This window comes from Leptonotus elevatus, chromosome 2, assembly GCF_054856555.1.
Source record: "Leptonotus elevatus isolate MCC_2025b chromosome 2, RoL_Lele_1.0, whole genome shotgun sequence".
NCBI lineage: Eukaryota > Metazoa > Chordata > Actinopteri > Syngnathiformes > Syngnathidae > Leptonotus > Leptonotus elevatus.
Window position 1 is genome coordinate 35133079 of NC_141240.1, and position 19748 is coordinate 35152826.

Consider the following 19748-nt stretch of genomic DNA (forward strand, 5'->3'; position numbering starts at 1 on the left):
GAGGCTGAGCAGGGAGGAAGGAGGCGAGCCCCTCAGCTTCCGCGTCAGCATCCCTTCAAATAGCCGCTGTCACTTGTCTGCTGCACGCACAGACAGGCAATTGCGAGGCACAAAAAAAAAAAACATAAAAAGGATTCAAATCGGGCTATTGCGCGTGCTAACGTAGTAGCTTTCGTCTTGCGTGGTGACGGCAATCAAAAATGAGCGCTGAGAGTCGCTAAAGGAGGTTTGGAGCCAGTCCAGGAAGGATAGCGATGTTCAAGGCGCGTCGTCCCGGGAGAAGTCATCCCAGAAGCTGGCTGCGAGAGACGAAGATGCTCCTCTAAAGCACCGGCAGGTCGAGTGAGTGAGTACCCTTCAATGTGTTCCCCCCCTTCTGCTTGTCCGCGCTAATGACGCGTGGACTGTTTTTAAACGACTCGCCCCCTCCCTGGGATCAATCAAACAATCGCTTCTTGGTTAAAGTGCAGCGCAGCCGTTTGGTCAGCCATGTGTGAAAGTTGCCTGACCAATTTGAAAATGGTGCACCCTTAACCCCCCCCCCCCCCCCTCCCACTCCACTTTCCTTTTCCACCCCTCCCCTCTGGCGCCTCCCCCGGGCGCATTGCACGCACGGCGATTTTACATCATGCAGAGGATTGCAGCGCGAGATGTGATAAAGCTTGGCGAGAAAACTTTTGATCAAAGTCAGCGTGTGCCGCATATCAGTGAGTGGCCGGCGTCACGTGACACGAGCCTAATTAATAACGCCTTTGTGAGGAGGGCCTCCTATCTCACACACACTCATCGCTAATCCGCTCATGGCCCACAGGGCGTGGGTTGCCTTACATGGTGATCAGAGAGGAGCACCAGTCAGACTCACAAACTGCACTTGCTTCCTATGAGCGGGACAGAAAGGACAAAAATGACCTCTGAATGTCATTTCCATGGACTTTTCAACACCAAACTTTATATGGGTATGCACGCATTGTCGAGTGGACGCCATTGAGCGCTGTCAATTTTATGTTCCAACCGACGCGATCAATTTCACATTATGTCTTAAATTTCACATCATCAGATTCATGTGATGTATTCAATGTCACATTATGGCATGCAAAATTTCATATTATAATCAATTTCACGAACTTATAATGTAGTGAATTTCCCGTAAGAATGCCGGCAATTTCACATTATAACGTAACGAGTTTCACGTTATAGCGTAATCAATTTCACATCACAATGTCTTCAATTCCACATTACAATGTAGTAAGGGTGTTAGAAAAAATAGATTCTGCAATATATCGCGATATTACAGCGCGCAATTCTCGAATCGATTCGATATGCTGCCGAATCGATTTTTAAACATCAATTTTTGATGGGAATATTCAACAAAACGTTTTAGGGTTAGAATTCACACATTAAGCATAGAATAATGTATATATTAATTTAACATTAAGCCTTAATATTTTATTTCAGTGCTGTTCAAACATGAAACAGACTGCAACCTGAATTTTCAGATAAATAAATACATTTTCATACAAATCTGACAGTATACATGTACAACTTTACTGATTAGTATTTTCTAAATTTGAGTAAAAAAAAATAAAAAATCGCAAAAATCTATTTTTAGATTCGTATCTGGATTAATCGGCATCGAATGGAATCGTGACCTATGAATCGTCATACGAATCGAATCGCCAGGTACGAGGTACACCCCTACAATGTAGTAAATTTTGCAATTCACATGATGTCTTCAATTCCACATTTTATTGTTTTATTATAACACAGTAACATCCATTTGACGTTATGTGGTAAATTTCCCTTTTTAACATAAGTTTCACGTTAAAACTTGATAAATTTGACATTCACATTGGGCAAAACAAAAGGAAGTTAATGCGGTTTTATGAAGTCTAGTGTACATTACTGCATGTAATGTAATATCGCTGTGTTGGGTGTGCGCCTTTAAGAGGTGTGGCCTAATGAGTGACATCAAGCGTCGGAGCTAGTTAGTCTACATGTGAGCGTCTGGGCATGAAATGTGGCCGACAGTAACTCGGTGCGAGTGTTCTCATTTTGTGTGTTTGAAGTGCATCTGTAACTGCGCCTCTCCTTGCCCATATGGGAGCGGCATTACAATACCATAATCTATTTGTTTTGACTTAATGAAGCAGCGGCGAGATGCAAGCTGTCACTCGCACTGTTAGCAAACATTTTAAATACGAATTCTAAATGGTGGCGCGTATGAAAGTCCACTCGCTTGATGCTAACGCACAGTAACAAAACGAGCATCGCAGCACATTGACTCACTTAATTGTGAAACTCTATTTTTAAGCACAATATTGTCAAGTGATATTTTGAAGCCTTAAAAAATCTCGCGTCGTCTGGTGCACCTCATTCCAGCGTTTTATGTTGACCGAAGCACGATGGTTGCCCCCCCCCTCCGATGACCAATGTCAGGAATGACGTCTTTCACATAAGCTATGAAGCTGCAGCCCCTGCCAGGAATCCCGGGCAATGATGTTCACAGCGTGCAGCACACCCACCCTTTGCGCAGGCGGGCGAGGGCAGAGTCAGCCTTCTGCCGGGGGTTAGGGAACAGTCAGATGCTCCCCACAGGCCAGAGAGAACAATCCCTGCCGCTGTTGCACCCGAGGCGACAAGAACCGGAGTGCTCCTTTCTCCCACGTGATGCGCTTCTGTCTTCATCTCGTAGATAAAGTATGCGGGTTCGAGTTGCACACAACTTTAATTGCCTGCCCCTGCATGTATATAGCATCACTTTCCTATAGCTAGCTGATGTATGAATTTGATTTGTTCGTATCTCAAATCATCATTCCTCCATGAAATGAATGGAAATGCCATTAATACATTCCAGCCTCCCCAAAATAACAAATCATTATGCAATGTGTTTTTTTTAAAAGAGAAAAACAGTACTCTGGTTTCTGAATATAACTTATAGCTATAGCTAGCCATATAGTGTAAAATTTTATGATACTTAGGAAATTATGTAAGATAAGCATTTGATCACATCTTAGTCCACCATTAGATTTGTGGTTTTAATAGTGCTGCAATGACCTAGCCTGGAAATATTCGGTGCAAAAGACGGCCAACATGTACATCAGTCGCTAATGCTAAATGCTATCTTGGTATCTCGCGACTGCAGTGAATAGTGGGACTACATTTCCCATGATTCTTAGATGCAAAAGCAGGAAGTTCTAGTTCCGGTCACCGTCTGCTACGTAAATTCGTCCCAAGTCCGATGCAGATAAAAATGACAACGCAAACAGGAATTTGGAAGTAAATAGGAACTAACTTAGCAGTTACATTTCCTTTTAAAGGGTTTATTGTATTAATCGCTATGACAACTGTGTGATTGACAAAAAACGGGACGCCGGAACGGGACCTGCGTAGTAGCGGGACAAAACTACGAGGTTGGCGAAATCAGCTGGACCCTAGGCTCAAAACCAGGACTGTCCCTGGCCAAAACGGGATGTCTGGTCACCCTTACCACCGGTGGCTTCACTTCTTGCGAGAGTAAGCGGCATTGTTAGTCCATTCATATATACGTCCGTGATCTTGACACACGTCTTTAAAAAAAAAAAAAAATGCTTCCAGTGCCGTCAGCTGCTGGGGTTTTAATAGCTATGTGTTTCTTAAATGCTGAAGGAAACAAACTATCATCTCTCCCGCGTGCCATTTTGAATGGACTTTCGCCACCAAAAAGTAACGTTGCTCATGAAGAATACGCCACAGCAAAAACACAAATTTGATTGCAGGGCAGGGTTGGGAGGGTTACTTTTAAAATGTAATCCATTACAGTTACAAATTACCTGCTAAAAAATTTAGTTAGTAATGTAATCCAAGTACAATAATATTAAAGTAATGTAACTGGATTACTTTTGGATTACTCCAATATTGAGTATGCTCATGTAGACAAAATAAAAATAAATATCCCCACAATATACTATACAATGTGCCCCTGCTATTTGCGGGTGGGAGGGACCCGGGCAGACTACAAATAGCAAAAATCCTTGTGTAATTAAAAAGCATGTAGGCTATTGATTGATTAATTGATTGATTGATTGATTGAAGGCCATATGCTGTTTTTGAACTGTCACTGAAAGCAACCACACCTCACAGTTTGATAGCTAGCTAGCTAGCTAGATAGCTAGCTAGATAGCTAGATAGTCATCCAATGAGGATGACGATGTGTGACATCAACTGCAAAATGAACTTTTATCCCAGTCACAAGTTTATCCGTGTATATGTTGTGTATGATGTTTAAATAGTGAATTGGTGGGAGGAAGATTTGTTTGGAAGGTGTAACTCACATTATGGTTGCAGGCTAGCGGGCTAGCTAGCAAGAAGCTACAGCGCGTAGCATGCCGCTGGACCCTCAGCCCAAACTTTTGCTGCGAGTAAATTCCACTGAATACCGGTCGCTATTTCCTCCTCCCGTCCGTGACGCTTTTTCAAACTGCCCGCGTGTGGAGGACGCGACTAGTCAGATCGTTCGTTCCCACCTCCCCGACATGTAGCAACGGTCCCACTGGCGCGAGCGTGCATGCGCGCTCTCTCTCTCTGTCTCTGTCTCACCCTCTTTCGCACTCTCTCTCATCGTAGAAATTGTTTTCCCTCGAAGTAATCCCCATTTTTTATAAATGTACCTGTATTCTGATTACATGTTTTTTCCTGTAACTAATGGAATACAGTTAAAAAAAAAAGAAGTGCAATCTGATTACATAACGGCGGTACATGTATTCCGTTACTCCCCAAGCCTGTTGCAGGGTAATAACCGTACTTACTATACAGTACATCTACAACTATACAACAAAAGTAGCACACAAAAAAAAAAGAAGCTTGCAGGCTACTTATCCATATCAATGTGGTATAATATCAGTCAGACAGGCGTGTCCTAGCCAGAACTGTTAGTGCAGTCGTTAGACGGGCCAACTTTTAATGCTATAGATGTGGAGACCAAGAGGCAACGGAATCATGTCTGCAAGAAACGCTCTCAATTATTCATGCTGAACAGAAACCAAGTGAAGAAACAAGGAGAATAGATATTAACTTTGGCCACTAAACATTCACTACGTGTGTCATGATCTTAGATAGTGTCACACTGGGCAAGATCTTATTCTTTTGCACGAGTTAGCCTGGAGCGTTGGAGCAGTCTAGTATAGCGAACATAAATATAGTGGATAAAGACACAAGGGAAATAAAATGAAAATAATGTATTAAAAGCACAATTGTTTGTACTAGTAGCCGTAACTGGGCCTTCAGGGGATTTAATCAACTTGATCCATTTCTTAATACGACTTTGTCACAATCAAGTGACAGCACACCACTGTGTCATCATCTGGAGCAATTCACAATCAATATTTGTCTAATAATGTGTCAAAAACATAAAATATTTGAATAAAACACATTACACTTCCCATACCACCAGTGATGCTGATTAATAAATCGCTACAGACGAGTTTTGCCAGTCCAAGTTTGACGAAACATGTTGTGCTCTGACCAACCAATCAGAGGACGGAAAAAGGCTGATGTCATCGAGGGCCAGCAAGCTGGCCTTGGGACAACCAACAGTCCCATTTCTAATATTGTTTCAGTTGCTGTACATTGGCTGGCACTCCTGATCCTGGGCAGATTCGATTGACATGGTAGCACATTGAGGCTGTAAATCGGATGTTCCAAAAATACGACAACATCCACAAATATGAATTGGAAGTAGAGCAGCGAAGAGAAACGCTATAAAATGAAGGGAAATTAGGCAATAGAATGCTGGAAATAAATGAGTACAATTTCATGAAACAGATATTAAAATTTTGGTTCAGAATCGTTAAGCCTAATAGCATACATGCCCAAGTTCATTTTTAAAGCTACTGAACGTAGAATATTCCATTTTGAATTGCTACTGCCACCTGCTGACGAAAAATTAAACTGCACATACTGTTCTTCACATACGCACCACGCACATTACGTCACATCCGCAGACAGGGCGCGGGAAATTCTAACCCGAATCCAGTCTGAAAACTATTGGCCAGAGGTTTGCACAGGAGTACCCATTGTGAACAGCTAAGGTGTTAATCTACTAATTAGAAGGCATTTCAGTCATAAATGGTGAAATAAAAAGTTTATTGTAAAGTTATTTTTGGGGGGGAAAAAGTTCCATATTGCAGCTTTAACTTAATTTCACACCAGGAATAAAAAATAAAAAAGCCAACGTGTTTTCTTTTTTTCTCTCCCTTTTTTCCCTCTTTTTTTTTCATGCCTGTGTAGATCTGCAGTCATCCAGGTCATAATTCGTCAAGATTTTTGTTTGTTTGTGTAATTTGTTGTTGTTTATTTTTTGGTTCTAAAAATGTTCAAATAAGATTTGGGCAACTATGCAGTTAGGCTGACTAAATTTAGGTCAGTGCTTCTGCCAGCGAGAAGCCCTTGCCAGGGAAATCATGATTAAATAAATTGGAAAAATTCCTTTTACACTTGAGATACTCAAGCTAGACGTGATATAACATGCTGCCATCACAATAGTGCTGAGTTTTGACTTTGATTTTTGAGGTCTGTACAACAAATGTTCTCTTTTTCTCTTTTTTTGATTGCTAAAAAAACGAAGAATCTATCTTTTCGTCAAGACAAGAAAATACCATTTGCTGCTGTACATGTGCAATTAAGAAATAAAAAACGGTTGATTCTCTATTTTTTAAAAAAAAAAGGGAAAACAGCTGCTAATTTGTTATATTGACATATTTTTATTGTTTAATAAAACCCTTACTTTAGGTCCCTGGATTAACCTGCAAAAAAATAAAATAAAATAAAAAACTACACAAAATTAGATAGTTGCTCCATAAAAGAAGTCATTTTGATTTACCGCAAAGGGGGAAAAAAGAGCCTTGTATTATGCTATATTATTTAAATAATAAATATGTATAATATATGTATGTAATAAATAACTATATCACATTATAACTTTTTTTGTCTTATGTATTTGTTTTTTATTTTTTTATTTTCCTTTCTTTTACTCTGCTGGCATTGCAAATGAGAATCTGTCCTCAATTGCCTTACTTAGATAAATACAAGTTAAATACAAATAAGTAAAGAAATAATTACAACATCAACCAAAGTGGGTCAATTTGTAATTCAATGGATAACACCTTGACAGTCACACACATGGCCTCGCGGCGAATGTATTTGCATCAGTCGAGCACGTGAGCCGGGGGAAAGTGTCAATTGTTATGATCTGCTGTCATGGCGATCCAGCGGCTGCAGCAGCGGGACAGCTGTTCTTGGAAAGATCGTATGACATTATCGAAAGGCTTATCATTTGCGTCCTGTCCACCGGTGTGTGCGGCTTACGCATCCATTGTCTGGCCGCGTCAGACCTTCCTGTTTGAAAGACGGCCTACGTGCGATTGATTCGACGTGACGAGCTGTGCCGTTTTTGCGTTGGCTTTGTGTCACCTCGTGAATATCGAGTTGTCGGTCTTGCCTTATCTTTTGCTACCTCGGGGCTGCCAAAGAGTGAGGCCACGTTTCAGCTGGTGGCAAATTGGAGGGGACCACTCCATTCTGTGTTCAGAGGGGTGGTTTCACTGGTTTGGAGATTAAAATGGCTATTTGCTATACGTTGCAAGTTGTATTTGTTGTTGTGCGGTGCTTGGTAAGATTTATGGTTAGACATTGCGGGAAGAACACACATTAGCCTACTTAAAATTAATTAATAATTGAATTCATTGCTATTGTTCTACCTTGTACATTTGCGTTTGGGTAGCCTCTGCAAGACTTGGCCCACTTTTCACTCGGGAGAGTGCTTTGTAGGTTTTTGAACATTTTTCTGAGCAATTTGTACCATGGAATTCCATTTTATTCCCACTCTAGTGCTGGCATGCTGTGCTGTAGGCTTATCTTGTAATGCAGAAGAAGCCAAGACATCATCAGGTAATCTGATGCGAGAAAAGGAATCCCAACAAAGCAAACGTCTTGGCGTCATTTTATACTTGTGGTCTTTTCATTTGCTCGTTTGTTTGTGCACGAGTCGCATCGATCACCTCCCTTGTGCAATACAAGATTCAGTGCTGCTGGAAATAAAAGCAATTGCAGTGAATCTGGGATATGACTTCATGTTCGGCGCATAGAGAGGGGGTGCACTCCGAGTTGCCGCACATTTGTGAGTTTACCGACTCCAATTTGGAAGGATTTAAATATTCTTGTTTATATAGGGCAACGGTGCCTTCCGGCTGCTTTTCAGCACAGAAGCTTAAATACACCTTTGTTTTTGGCTCTTTTTCTATGTTCGGTTTGTCACTTGAGGTGATAAAGGGCAAAATAGAAATACGTCAATCTGCACATTTTACTGTGCTACTGCACTACAATTCTCAATTTCCACCATGGTTATTTGAGTGACCAAAACAAAAAAAACCAAAAAAATTGGGATTTTGTTAACGGAATGCTAAAACAAAAAAATAACAACAACGTTTGCAAAACTCACTATAATTAAAACGAAAATGTCCTTTTGTTTTCATCTTTGTCAATGATGTTCCTGTCAATGTTCCTGGGTCAGTTACCAAAAAGAGCCAGAAACAGCAAAACATGTACTTAAGACAAATTATAATGACTTTATTTAATTTTTTTATACTTTATAAATCTAAAACTCTTACAATCAATCTGATCTGCAACAGTACAGGAGCGTTATTGCTCGCTAAATAGTACACAACATTTTAAAAAGACAAAACTAATTCAAACAAATCATTAAAAAAATAAAATAAAATAAAACTAATTTAAGTCATGGTCCAAAGTTTTTCCGTTGCTGTTTGTAAACACAACATTCAAAACTGACGCTCGAGAAAGCAGCCAACCATGAACGAGCGTGAAACCAGCTCACCAATCAGGAGCGCGCGTTCACACAGCCTAATTTGCATATGCAGACTAGACAAGACACATGACTTAAACTCCTAACACGTCAGCGGAAACAGTCCACCAATCAGGAGCTGGCGTTCGCACAGCGAAATTTGCATATGCACTGATAGTAGCTTGCCGTCGTGGCTTGGCTGGAAGGAAGAAAATTGAGTCTCGGCCTAGAAACGTCCCGGACCGGCCGAAACAAATCTTTGGGACTACACCTTTAACTCATTCACTGCCATTGACAGCTATTGACGTCAAAAATTAATTTGAACTATTTCTATTAGCTTAACATTTTTTCCACTTTTGTTAACAAGAGTATGAAAACCTAGATTTTTTTATTTATTGTACATTTAGAACAGATATAAAATGTATGGTTAATCGTGACTTAATTATTGAAGTCATGCAATGAATTACAATTAAAAATTGTAATTGCCTGACGCAATAAAAAAAAAGGTTATTAAAAGTTAGGAGCGTCAGGCGATTCGAATTTTTCATCGTAATTAATAACATGACTTCACGAGTTAACTCTTTTAATTTTAACTTTAACTTTCTAATTTTTTTTATATCTGTTCTAAATGTACAATAAAAAAATTCTAGGTTTTTTATACTCTTGTTAACAAAAGTGGAAAAAAATGTTTAACTAATAGAAATAGTTCAAATGAATATTTGACGTCTATAACCGTCAATGGCAGTGAATAAGTTAAAGCTAACAAAATAAAAAAATAAAAAAACTCAAAAGGAAATAAAAAGTCCCTAACTATTTTAACCCCGATTTCTACTGTTTGGACACATAGTTGAGCGCAACGTGTTTCAGTATGAGGAGGTGAAGTAATTAATCAGGCTCGCCGACAGGAGGGCGGGATATGTTGGCTAGCAAAATAAGTTGGCCTGCTCTGCCATTTGAATTCATTTGCAAGTTTTGCCCTGGTTTGGTAGCAGCTCTGCTGTTAACATTAATGAGGCGCATGTTCGTCTACATGTCTCAGCAGCAGCAGCAGCAGCAGGCGGGCGAGCCCACCTTTGCAGACGGGTCCTGCTTATCGATTCCACTGACGGTCACTTGATGAAGAGGACAGCGGAGCGTTCATGCTGACTGTCGTGTTTATTTATTCATTAACAGGCGGTTTGTTCTCTCTCAGAGGACTTTTTGCACCTGCTACCACTTGGGCGGTGAAAAGCATCCACCTCTTCTTCGAGTGCGGGGATGCCGAAAGTCGCGGAAGGGTGGAGTCGAGGTCTCCCCCCAGAGAAGCAGCTTCTCTATCGATTGGTTTAGTAAGAGAATCTGCCGGCTTTTAGATGCGCTGCTTAATGCGAGTGTCTTGCTGAAAGTGGGATCACATCAAGTGAACTCCACCCCAGAGGCTGCCTCCGTCTTCAAGGACGAGTTCACAGCCGATCAAAACATCCGCTTGAAGACGCTTTACAGCATTTCATATCTACACTCCCCGTGAGGACTTGCGTCACACTCTATATGTTCTCTGCATGGTCTGGTTCGTTTTTTGTTTTTTTTCATATGATGTTTTGTATGATGCACAGCAGGCGGGAAATAGTTGGTTACAGGTAAATCATAGCACAAAAGTCACATGAACAGAAGTGATCCAGGGTTATTATAGTTTTGGAATTTTTATTGTATTAAAATTTTTTTTTTTTTTGTGTTAGTTTTAATTAGTTTTCAGGGCGGTTATGTTAGTTTTTGTTAGTTTTATTTGATTTTATTTATTTAAAAAAAAAAGCGTAACTTTAGTTTCATTTTAGTTAGCTTCAGTATTAGTTTTCATTTAAAATAAAAAAGTGTATTACTTGTGCTCAATATTTAATAAACACCATGGTAAAATGAAAAAAGTAACACATTTTTTTACCGAGCGTTGCATTTTCGGCGGAGTTTAAATGAAAAAGCAGGCGAGTCGAGCCTTTGGAGGCAAAAGTCAAGCATGCAAAATTGTCGCTTAGGAGTGACGTCATCTGAAGGTGCTTTTCTATATTGGCTGCTGCGAGATGACATCACTTTCAAATGTCCTTATTCCGGTTCATATCTAAAGAAATCTACTTAAAATCACATTTAAAATGGCTAATACATTAAATTAAATACCAAAGACGAAAACGAAGGATATTTTCGCTGTAATTATAGTTAGTTTTAGCTAGTTTTGTAAACATAAAATTTAGTTTGTTGGTTTTCATTAAAAAAAAAAACATTGTAGTTTTTATTTTATTTTGTTACTGAATTTGCTTATTTATTTATTTTCGTTTTTATTTTTTTGTTAGTTTTCGTTAACTCAAATAACCTTGCTGATCACCTAATAAAGTTTGGCTTGCAACTAGTGTTTATACCATTTTTTTAAATTTAGTCTCAGTTTTAGTCCAGTTTCATGAACTAAAATGTCCATAGATTTTAGTGCAGTCTTTATTAAGTGGATGACATTTTTATTTTTTCTTCATTAGCAAATGAAAATGCATACTGATTTAGTCCCAGTTATTGTTTATTAAATGGGGGATTTTAGTTTAGTCTACACGTGTTAACGAAAATATTTCCGTTTAGGTTTTGTTAACGAAATTAACACTACTTGAACACAGAAAGCAAACATAAATAAATACATGAATAAATAAATAAATATCTGCTACTAATGATTATTTTATGTCTTGAAGGACTCAACGGTTGACACAGGACAGTTAGACAATATAGCTTAAGCCTACCTACCATCGCTAGTTAGCGTGTATTGTAATGGCCACCGCTGGTTTTAGCCACCAGTGCACTTTCAATCACTTTATTGAACAGAAGTTAACAAACACGTAATAAGCACCCACAACTCACGCCGAGTAACTCAACAAAAAAACTAAAAGCTAACTTACTCCCATTCGTTGACACCCATGTCACTCACCAAGCCATGCCACGCCTTTTAAAGCAATGCACACTCAGTCAGAAATACTAAATGTTTTTGATTCGATTATATGAACAATGGATGGAATTCGATTCTTAAAATATTATATTTTAATATTATAATATATAACGTTTCAGTCCCCCAGTTGCCCCTTTTTTTGTAAACAGCTTCAAGTAGCTCTTATGGCTCTGTGGAACGAACGAGTCATGGTTTTGTGAAACAAGCCATCTGGCGTGTCAGGTGAAGTGTCATACGCGTCACGTGTGATCTTCCAACCCCCGCAGTCGCATCCATTTGTCCGCCTATCTTTCAGCAGGCAGCGCGGCAGCAACATCACACAAAGTGAATCTCCAGATGCTGCAGTCACTTGGTAGTCTTGTCACAGTGTGGATATTGTGGCTTCCCCCCCCCCCCCATTTCCCCCTCCTGCACGCTACCATAACTGTCAATCACAGTGGTGAGCCAAGAAGCCCGCTTCAGAGGGGCGCTGAGCTATTTTCGGAGGAAGCAGATTCTGTTAAGTCGCACAGCAAAGTGACACAACTGGGGTGGAGATTTCTTGGTGCCCCTAAACAAAAACAAAAAAAAGTCTTTATTTAGTACTTCACTCCCATGACACCTTGTAGATTTGCACCTCACACCTTCTATGAGATAATACGCTTCATACGCCCAACAAAAATATAAACGCATTTTTATGAGATTTTTTATTTTTGTTGAGTTTTACGTAGGTCACATTCATTCAACGCCTAATTTGAAGTACGGCACCCAAGCAAGTGTGTCAACGAGAACATATCTCAGACTATTTTTATCCTTTTTTTGATATGTTTCTAAATTTATGCATCACACAAAAGAAGCTGAGATCCCAAGTGGATTGGTTGTGTTGTGCTGTGCTCGCACCTGCTGTCTTTATCGCTGCATTAAGTCATTTGATCAATAACAAGATGAGCTCTGTCGACATGCTAGCTGTCACACCATCTCTGCTAACTCATTTACGGGACCTTGCACTACACTAAATGGTAGCGTCCCGCTCTTTGCCGTATTAACTAGGGGTGTGAATTGCCTAGTACCTGGCGATTCGATTCGTGTCACGATTCATAGGTCACGATTCGATTCAATATCGAATCTATAAATTGATAATTGCGCTTTTTTTTTTTTTTTACTCAAATTTAGAAAATACTCATCAGTAAACTTGTACATGTACACTGTAAGATTTGTATGAAAATGTATTTATTTATCTAACATCACTGAAATAAAATATTAGGACTTAATGTTAAATTAATATATACGTTCTTCTATGCTTAATGTGTGAATCCTAACCCTAAGTAAGACGTTTTGTTGAATATTCCCATCAAAAATGGATGTTTAAAAATCGATTCGGCTGCATATCGAATCGATTCGAGAGTTGCACGCTGTGATATCGCGATATATTGCCAAATCGATTTTTTTCCAACACCCCTAGTATTACCACGTTTACACCAGATGCTCTCTTTCTCACTCACATACACACATGCACCTGGTGATATAACTGCCATTTCCTTCATTGATAGTCAGCAAGGACAAAATATTGCACATTTGCACATCTATCCCAAATTGTAACGACATACGTCCTCATTATGAGACTTACTCATACTTACATTGCAAGAGAGCTGCTTATTTCTTGGACCAAATGTGAGTGGGCTAGCTATGGAAAACATACAACGATATAATGTTTGTAATGTATGTAATGTTGGTGGAAATGTGTCTCAAAATGTGTACAGCGGTTGGTGTCCAAACTACGGCCCGGGGGCAAATTTCGGCCCGTCGTTCATTCTTCAGCGGCCCGCGGCATATACTGTACATATAAAAATGACATTTGACACGGTTCAAAAGGTGAGTTAAATTTTTAAAAATAAAATACAAAAATAGGGTGGAGGTGAGCAGAGTGAGAAAAAAATTGGTGCCACTAATAATAATAATACATTTGTGTAGAGCTGTTCTAAATACGCAACAATATAAATAAATTATTTACGACTTACACAATTACTCTTCAAAACACTTTGGTGAATACAACGAATCCAATTATTACAGCCGAAGCTTACAACAGTTTGTGGTCACTGCAAAATTTAGAAAAACTATATTGAAGTTTTTCAAATTCACCAGAAAATAAAAACAATATAGAATTGCTTACTTGATTGATTTTAGCATGTTTAATGAATTTCAGTCGAAAGTTCCTTCCATTTTTCTGTATGTGGCCCTCAAACAAAAATGTATGGACACCCAACAAGTCTACCAAAAAGGTTATGTGGCTTCTCAGATTTGATCATTAAAGGTCGTAAGGGACTTCACCAATCATGTTTCCTGGACTAACACTTAATCATGTGTAATCTGTGTTCATAGTCAGATGGCATAAAAAAACTTTTTTTAGGCTCCAAATTGTTATCTGTCGCTTTTCCACAGCATTGGATACTGTTAGTCGTCTAATGTATTCATAGGCCGAATGGAAGGGGAAAGTGGAATATAACATTTTTCCAGCATTGATGTCAATTCATTGAAAAAAAATGAAAAAAATTCTTTTGGAGAGGGGAAGTTATTATTTATCTATATTGTTTATTTTTTGCTCCCCCTTTTTAAAAATAGTCTTTTACAGATTGTAGGTCATAAAAATGGTGTAAACAGTTTTGAAATGATTCATCTTGCTCTCATTTTTTACATTACACCACCTGACATTAAAACAGGGGTGTGTAGACTTTGTATCCACTGGACACGCCGCGCAAAGAAAGGCAGCATGACTCACCTAAGTAGGCGCCTAACGTGCTTGATTGAGCTGCAACCCGCACATCTCCTTTTTTTTCTCCCCGTCACGTTTATCTGCGTGTGCATCGCGGCCGCAGAGCGCTTGAGCATCATCTGAAACCTTGCGCGTCGCTTAGCGTTTCACAATTCACACGAGGTAATGGCTTTCCCATAAGATGCCATTGTTGAGGCTCAGCGGCCTTTTAAGGCCGGATCAAATCGATGGCCTGCCCGACGGAGGCTTGAGCCGAGCAGGGGAGCTTCATCGTGTCTGCGCGGCCACGATAAGGCTCGCGTGGAAATCGGCCCTTTCACATGGAAAATGGAATAGTGACTATTAGACACGCTCATTTGGATAGCGCAGGCTGCTGCGAATGCGGTAGCGCGGCAGTTTAGGTGTGTCTCACTTCCGCTTTGTTGTGTAAGAGCTTAGCACAGTTTGCACAGTGCTTGAGGTCCACGCTGGCGCCCGAGACGCGCACCTAAACGCACGCTTTGTTTCGTTTTGATGCACAGACTTAAAAAGCAAAGCTTGCAAGTTGCAGGAGCGACCCGTGCGAAACCAACAGGGTGTGCGGTGTAACCGTGTGACAGCCTGCAGTACTTCCTCTGTCATAAACTGTGCATTTCCTACAAAAATGCATTGGATGATTACCTTTGTGTGCCAGTTTTATCAATGTGTGTGTGTAAGCACGAGAGAGTGAGTGGAAAATGTTGCGCAGAGGTGTCGACATATGTAAGTGTTCCAATTGGCTCCCAGCATTTTTTCCTAGGGGAAATATGGGCAGCAGCAGCATAAGCTGATAGAAGTGTCACAGACTGTGTCAGTCCTGGATGTGTACGCTCACTTTTTTTTTTTTTTTGTGTGTGCTCGGTGTGAGTCAGAGATGGATGGAAAGAGGTCTAATAAAAGTGCAAGGTGTGCTCATATCAAAACAATCGCACAAGAGTGAAGATGTTTATTGACTGTCATATGTGCAGTAAAATAACCGACATTAAAAATATGCAAATTATCCTTGCATTCTTCCTTTCACAAGAATAGAAAAGATTTAACTCATTCACTGCCATTGACGGCTATAGACGTCAAAAATAATTTTAATTGTTTTTATTAATTACATTTTTTTCCCACTTTTGTTTACAAGAGTATGAAAATGTTTTTATTGTACATTTAGAACAGATATAAAATGTGTGATTAATCGTGAGTTAACTAGGGAAGTCATGCGATTAATTATGATTACAAATTTTAATCGCCTGACGCCCCAAATGTTTTATAATGTTTTCTTTTCTTTCTTTTTATTCATTCATTGCCATTAACGGCTACAAACATCGACAATTTATTTAAACTATTTCTATTAGCTTAAATTTTTTTTCCACTTTTGTTAACAAGAGTATGAAAACCTAGAATTTTTTTTATTGTACATTTAGAACAAATTTGTGATTAATCGGGAGTTAACTAGTTAAGTCATGCGATTAATTACAATGAAAATTTTTAATAATCTTTTCTTTTTTTTAATGAATTTATGGCAGTGAATGAGTTAAATTAGGGAGAAATTAAATTATGGAGCCTGCCAAATACCAGCCACCGATACGTCAGTTAAAAAAATAAAAACATCTGACATTAAGTCCTCCTCAGCAGTAGATGGTGATGTACTAAAGCAGTTTAACACGTCACCAAATCGTTATCAGTATCAGAAAGAAATGCCTTTGTTCACAATTTTTTGTCATTGTGTTAATAAAGAAATAAAAACTGTTGGGCGACCATGAGCCAAATTGTGAGGGCCCTTCATATAAGATAAGTATATTATCTCTGTATAATTAGTTGTTTTGTACGTTTTTTGTTTTTTTTTGGTGGGGGCAGCATAAAATCTCTTGAATAGTTCCTGTAACATTCGGCATCTCAGCCACTAATGCTGGAAAACTTGCAGAAAGGAGGATCAATGCCTAAAGATTTGATTAAGTATTGTGTAAATCATGATTATAACCGCATTTTTAAGACTATAAATCTTCTTAAAACAAATAAAATGGGCGGGTTCTGTGACTTATACTCAGGTGCGACCTAAAAATCCTCATTCCCTAACTAACACAAAAAATATTTCCTAACTGTCAAAAGAAAGCAGAATAAATTGAATCAGAAGAAGAAATAGAAAATAAAGAAGTAGTTGTCATTGCAACTATTGTGTGATGTAAGTTAGCTCCTGCCGCTAGCATGTAGCCACAACAAGGATTTACTATTTACAGCAACAAAATACACTAAAACCGACCAGAAATCTATCTTTGGCCACAATGCGATGCAGGATTCTAGTCAAGGTAATCCATTTTAAACAAAAAACAAAAAAAACTTTTCCCGTCGTTAGAAGTGGACGTTTTGTATGTAACCAGAACTCGTTGGCTGCCGTCAACACGGGGTTCGCTTGGAAATTCACTCTGAGCGTGTTTGGGAAGGCAGAGTACGCTCCTCTTCCATTAATTCCCAATTTCAGCCTATAACTGAACAGCACATTCTTTCTGACAACTTTCTGAACGGTCGAGGTTAAGCAGTTATACTCCATTTTTTTCCTTCTTTATGATATATTTTGGTGCGATTTATACTCCAGACTAGCTAGCCCATAAATCCGCTAATCCCAGTTATTTGTTAATGGTGTATTCCATTTGAATTGATAAACCATAGCCCATTCATCTGTGATCATCTGTTAGCAAAAGTGCACCGTCAACGAAGAGTTGGCCTCTTGGCGAGGCTGTGCGTGCGTGATACGAGTCAGGTCCTCTTTCAAGGCTGCTCGCTGAGTCGTGCTCGTGTGTGTGGGGAAAGTGTTTCTCTCTCGGTCGCAGTGGACCGAGCGGCAGAGGATGCGCAGCTGGCTGCCAGGGAAGATAAGGGAGAACGATTCTTGCCATTTCCTCCCTCTGCTGTTTGATCGGAACCTCCCTCGCTTCATATCGCTTTGACTGCATGTTTATGACAGCTCCTCGTCTCCTCTTGCCTGCCTCCTCTCCCGCCGCACGCTGCGCTTCTTCTGTGATGTTGCCTTGCATCGGGAAGACGTGGGACACGTGCAAGACACGCCCTGCTTCCTTCCCTTAAAGAGGTAAAGTGAGCGCGCCAGCATTCACAATGAATAATTGAGCTCTGTGGCTGTGTGCAGAAATAGCAATCTTCCACACAAGTGTGAAAACATCAGTCGCCGACCGTCGCGCCCGCCTTTGTGTCCGCTTACATTCCAGGGTTCGAGACACAAGCTCGTCTGTGAGCTTTGAGGATTGTCGATGGCTTTCAAAAAAAAAAAAGTGTGCTCCCCCCCCCAAATGGTTAAGCTGAGTTCCCGTCAGGTATTTTCTGATTGATTGCCCAAAACATTTCCACTCAAGCTGCTGCTGCAGTGGGACTGAGGTCAGTCTGCTTATGTAACTGCAATAAAGTCACCATAGTATAAAGTGAAGTTACATAAAGTTATTCTGGCCAATATGCCATTTTCTTGCAGTCTTCAAGGTTTAATAATTTTTTGGGGTCGTGTGCATTTAAAACGAAAAATCTTAAATACATGCTTTCCTTGACAAGAAAAGAAACAATATGGCTAGACCGATTATCGGCCAGGTCGATATTTGGCACTTAGATGAATATCGGTATCGGCCTATAAAAAAAAAAAAATCTGACAGCTGATAATAGATCCATTTAAAACGGTGTTAACCTTAAAGAACTATTTCTTTACAGCTTCAGTTAACTGTATAAGAGACGCTGCTGACTTTTCAATTAAATTAAATTTAAAAAAATGATTACATTCTTTAAAAGAAAAAGAAATGAAAGGGGACAGAAAGAAGAAAAACTTATATCGGTCCCTAATCAACACTCACAAGAAATAAAAGAAAAAAAGTCAACACAAAATAAATGACAGCAAACAGTCAAGACGCTCATTAACTTTAGTCTTTGTTTGAAAGTTTTGAAAGTGTAAGATTTCAGTTATTTTTACATTATTTATTTTATATTTTAATATTTTAGATTCTGAAGTATTCGGTTTAGGTGAACGGTATGGGATTTTAAATAGGTTTTAGGTGAATTAATGAGTACACACTCACACACACGCACACATGCACACGCACATGCACATACAAAATAAAAATAAATAAATAAATAAAAAGAGAGCAATGATGATGACATGTCAAATCGGTACAATTACCGAATGAACAATACTGAGCTCTTAAAAAAAAGATTTCAGTTATTTTGAAATTATAGGAAAAAAATGAGTTACTGTAGAAAACTATGCATGGTATTTAATTAAGTTTTCATTTCTGATGACCCTGGGAGTTCCCCAAACTTAATTTTTTTTTTTAAACAACATTTATTCTATTCTACTCTATCTGTCATGTTTAAGTTAGCCGGCTACAATTAGATTCATTGTGACATTTTTACTTAAAGGCACACTCAAATGAAACTGGTAACATTTAGGACTCTATGTTCAAGTCTGGCACAAAGCGCGGTCTAGATCTGTGCAGGGGCGGGCCAGACCTTGTTTTGGTATTTAGCGTTGTTGGCGGGAACACAACCGACTTGATACATAGCTAATCAAAGTGGCGCAATCCCTCCCATGGCGAAAGGAAAAACTTTGCGTAAGTCCATGAAAGAAGTCGAAGCACACAGAGCATGTTCATAAAGAACTTGAAGCAGAATTTCCGGCGGATGATATGAAGTTGACCAGTGAGATCACTTGCCCGTGATCAAATGATTGACACCTCAGAAGTCAGAGGCCTTCTTTCTCTGATTGGTTGGTTTTTGGGCGCTGCGGTTTCTTGTCAGCCATTTTTGGCAGTCGGCCTTCCCCAACGTGCCCCCCAGTCAGTGTGCCCCTGGTTCCACCACTTCTTATTGTGCTGCTCCTTCAGGTGTGCCCGCCTTGGCTACTGGGAGGCAGTGTCGTACGACAGCCATGCAGGCGCAAACGAAGAAGGATCGTATTTCTACTATTTTTCATCAGGGATATAAATTAAATGGCTTTAAGTATTGCTATAGGCTATGGTAGGCCGATTATCGACCGGGCCGATTATCGGCGCCGATATTCAGCATTTTGACGAATATCGGCCATTTTGAAGAATCATATGGCCGATAATAGAGCCATTTAAAAAAAACTGTGAATTTCAGGGAATTAACTTAAATGTATTATTATTATTTTTTTCTGAGATGCTGCTGATCCTGAGAACTCTCTGCACCCTCTGTTTTTG

At 39.5% G+C, this 19748-nt stretch overlaps 1 protein-coding gene across 2 annotated transcripts in view; it reads left to right on the plus strand.

Annotated features, from left to right (window-relative positions):
* LOC147179783 (uncharacterized) overlaps positions 1 to 19748 on the plus strand; it is a 54096-nt gene continuing 34348 nt past the window's right edge. The window contains exon 1 of one of the 2 annotated variants that reach the window (XM_086069863.1): positions 1 to 346. The gene's annotated coding sequence lies outside the window, so the exon portion shown is untranslated. The remainder of the gene's footprint in view (positions 347 to 19748) is intronic. The other variant, XM_086069864.1, reaches the window with a different exon arrangement.